We start from the raw sequence: 4,108 nt of genomic DNA on the forward strand, positions 1-4,108 counted from the left end.
TGGAACCAGCTAGGAGATGTGCCGGGCAGAATAATGGCTTTCCAAAGATAATCCCTATTTGGTAAATAGGACTTTGCAGAGTTATTAAGTTAAGAACCTTCAAATGGGAAGATCATCCTGGATTATCCAGGTGGGCTCAGTGAAATCTTATGAATCCTTAAAAGTGCAGAACCTGTCCCAGCTGGGCCAGAGTGATGACACGTTGTACTTCTGAAGGAGGAGGAAGGGGCCCCGGCCAAGGAATGCAGGCAGCCTCTAGGAGCTGGAAAAGGTGAGGAAACAGAATCGCCCCTAGAGCCTTCCAAGGGAATGCAGCTCTGCTTGACTTCGGCCCAGCGAAACCCATTGGACTTCTGCCCTCCAGAACTGTACAATAATACGTTTGTGTTGTTCCAATCCACTAAATTCATGGTAGTTTGTTAGTGACAATAAAAACTATCTGTTGGGAAAATATGGGAAAATGGTCAGGGCCTCTCAGATGTTCAGAACCTTGCCGAGTATTTGATGTAAATATCCACGTGTGCCCAGGTGTTCCTGGGCTATTGACTAATGTAATTGCATATGTGCACCCAGGAGGCCTGGGTTATGGACTTAAGTATAAAGGACGAATGGCTCTGATCCATGGGGCCCCCCCATCCCCAGGGAGGCAGGGGGACCCTGGGGAGGCCGATACTGCTGCTGGAGGCAGTTGCTGCCAGGGCCCCCCGGGACCCTCCTGGAGGCCACCACTGCTACTGCTAGAGGCTGCTGTAAGCTGTTCCTACTGCTGAGGACTGAGCTCGTGTCATCTGCCAATGGCTCCCGAGATCTTTCCCAGTTACCTAGTGTAGACCTGCGTGTGAGGGTCTGGGACAACTGGCGTAGTCTTGTAGCTTTACACATCACAGGAGGCTAATGCAACATTCTAGGGAAAACGATGAGAACCTGATTTAAGGGAGTGACAGCTGAGAAGGAAGAGACCTGGTCTGAAAGATTATTAAGAGAATAGACAAGTAACCCCCCGGGAGTGTGTATGAAGTTGGGTGGTGGTGGGGGGCAGGAGTCAGGGGAAACTCTTAGGTTTCTCTTGGACAAATGGGCCTATTAGTCAAAAGGACGGTGTCAGGTTAGGGCCACGGCTATGCTGTCTGGTTAGGCAATGTTGGAATCCTGCCGACACAGCCAGTTGTATTGTTAAAGCAATTCATAACTAAAGCCAAGATGTTTCATCGTTTGAGTTAGCCTCAGTTTTCCATTTGTATTGTCCAGGTGAGGTGTTAGGGCCCACAGACCCTTCAAACCTGTTATACAGACTGGGTCACAGACCCCTCACACGCCAGGCTGGATCACCAGACCTCTCACACGCAGTTCCACACTAGGTAATTAGGAAAGTATCCCGGGAGCCACTGGCAGATGACACAAGCTCAGTTCTCAGCGGCGGTGGCGGCAGCGGTGGCGACCGCCTCCTGGCGGGTCCCGGGGGCCCTGGCAGCAACAGCCTCCAGCAGCAGTAGCAGCAGCCTCCTCATCCCCCTGGGGTAGGGCAGGTGGGCATGGCTCAGAGCCATTCTCCTTTATACTTAAGTCCCATGACCCAGGACACCTGGGTGCCTATATGCAATTGCATTGGACAACCAAAGAACACCTGGGCGCACATGCATGTTTACATCAAATGCTTGGCAAGATTCTGAACATCTGAGGGAGCCCTGACCATTTTCCTATATTTTCCCTATAGACGGCAAGAAGAAAACAGGAGTGTGGGAGAATGTGTGAGAAAGTCAGGGGGAGTGGGTGAGACTGCGTGAGTGCAGAGAAAGGAGGCAGCCTCCCCTAACACCACTCAGCTCTTCCGCTTCCATTTTTACCAAGAAACCTCTTCTCCTCTTCACTCTCGAGCTTCCCCTCCTGGGAAAAGCATGCCCTCGTGCTCAGCCAACCCAGACAGCTGCTCTGCCTGTCAGTTACAGTTCTCACGCTAAATTAACTCATTGCCATTCGACTCACAAACCGGGCTCCTGTGTGTTTAGTCAGAGCAAAACCATTTACCAGGGTCTGATATCTCCCAGATGAGCTGACAGAATCGAGTTGGTGACCCTGCAAAGCTAGGCATCACACCTCGAACTGCCGTGACCCCAGGAAGGCCTCCTTCCCTGGCACAGTTTCCCTGTGTCATAGGCAGGGAGGGGTCAGGGGAGGGTGGGCTGGAAGAGGCTGCCTGATGCTGTGCCCTGCACCAAGTCAACTGAGAACCAGAAGGTTCTGTGCTTGCAACTTAGCAGTTACTTACAGTGTGCACTCTGAGGCTCCCTTACATACACCAGGGACATGGTCTCCAGAGGAGAAACTGTCGCCTCCTTGCCCCCCATCTCCTGCTTAGAAGCAGCAAAACCCAAGCCATAGCAAGTAGTTCTTGGAAACTGGGAGAGTAGGGGGTGAGTTCTGGTTGCAATTGATCTGGAGGTGCCAGTTTCATCATAAAGATTTCCTGGGAAATCTGAGAAAGAAAATGACTTTCCAAGTCCACTTTGAATTATTTCTTTACCTGTGCCAAACTTGCCAACCAGTATCTTTTTTTTTTAAAGATGACCAGTAAGGGGATCTTAACCCTTGGCTTGGTGTTGTCAGCACCACACTCAGCCAGTGAGCAAACTGGCCATCTCTATATAGGATCCGAACCCATGGCCTTGATGTTATCAGCCTCTCCCAAGTGAGCCACGGGCCAGCCCTCAACCGGTATCTTTTGGGTAAAAGAGGGAGAGGGACTGTTGTTACCCCACCCCACTGTTCCGATGAGGACACTGAGGCACTTAGAAGGTTAAGCTACATGGCCAGCATTGCATCAATCAAATGTCAGAGCCAGGGCTTAACCTCTTGATGCCAAAATCCACACAGTTTGCACTTTAACCTGAATTTGTGTCCTACATGGGAAGGGACACCCTTTCCTCACCACCCACCCCAGCGAATCTTTGTCAGTTGGGGCTGGTCTAATGTTCTCCTGCCTGAAGCTGCCCAGCATGCCCAGGGCTGGTAACTGGGGCACCCAAATCGTCCAACAGTAATTAATACAATCCTCCAACCAGTAAGTCCTCCTGATCCCCTTCCCACATGCTCAGCCCTCTGAGAAGTGCTGCGGCAAACAGATAGAGGATGATGAACAGCCCCTGCCTTCAAAAAGCTTATATAGCGGGCCGGCCCGGTGGCGCACTGGATAGTGCGCCGCTTGGGAAGCGCGGCGGCGCTCCCGCCCGAGGGTTCGGATCCCACATACAGACCGGTTCCCGCTTACTGGCTGAGTGAGGCGCGGGAGCAACGCCGAGGGTTGCGATCCCGTTGCCGGTCCCCGGTCCGGTACGGGGGCAATCTGAGAAAGAAAATGACTTTCCAAGTCCACTTTGAATTATTTCTTTACCTGTGCCAAACTTGCCAACCAGTATCTTTTTTTTTTAAAGATGACCAGTAAGGGGATCTTAACCCTTGGCTTGGTGTTGTCAGCACCACACTCAGCCAGTGAGCAAACTGGCCATCTCTATATAGGATCCGAACCCATGGCCTTGATGTTATCAGCCTCTCCCAAGTGAGCCACGGGCCAGCCCTCAACCGGTATCTTTTGGGTAAAAGAGGGAGAGGGACTGTTGTTACCCCACCCCACTGTTCCGATGAGGACACTGAGGCACTTAGAAGGTTAAGCTACATGGCCAGCATTGCATCAATCAAATGTCAGAGCCAGGGCTTAACCTCTTGATGCCAAAATCCACACAGTTTGCACTTTAACCTGAATTTGTGTCCTACATGGGAAGGGACACCCTTTCCTCACCACCCACCCCAGCGAATCTTTGTCAGTTGGGGCTGGTCTAATGTTCTCCTGCCTGAAGCTGCCCAGCATGCCCAGGGCTGGTAACTGGGGCACCCAAATCGTCCAACAGTAATTAATACAATCCTCCAACCAGTAAGTCCTCCTGATCCCCTTCCCACATGCTCAGCCCTCTGAGAAGTGCTGCGGCAAACAGATAGAGGATGATGAACAGCCCCTGCCTTCAAAAAGCTTATATAGCGGGCCGGCCCGGTGGCGCACTGGATAGTGCGCCGCTTGGGAAGCGCGGCGGCGCTCCCGTCCGAGGGTTCGGATCCC

Source organism: Galeopterus variegatus, unplaced genomic scaffold (assembly GCF_000696425.1).
Source record: "Galeopterus variegatus unplaced genomic scaffold, G_variegatus-3.0.2 Scaffold1695, whole genome shotgun sequence".
Classification (NCBI taxonomy): domain Eukaryota; kingdom Metazoa; phylum Chordata; class Mammalia; order Dermoptera; family Cynocephalidae; genus Galeopterus; species Galeopterus variegatus.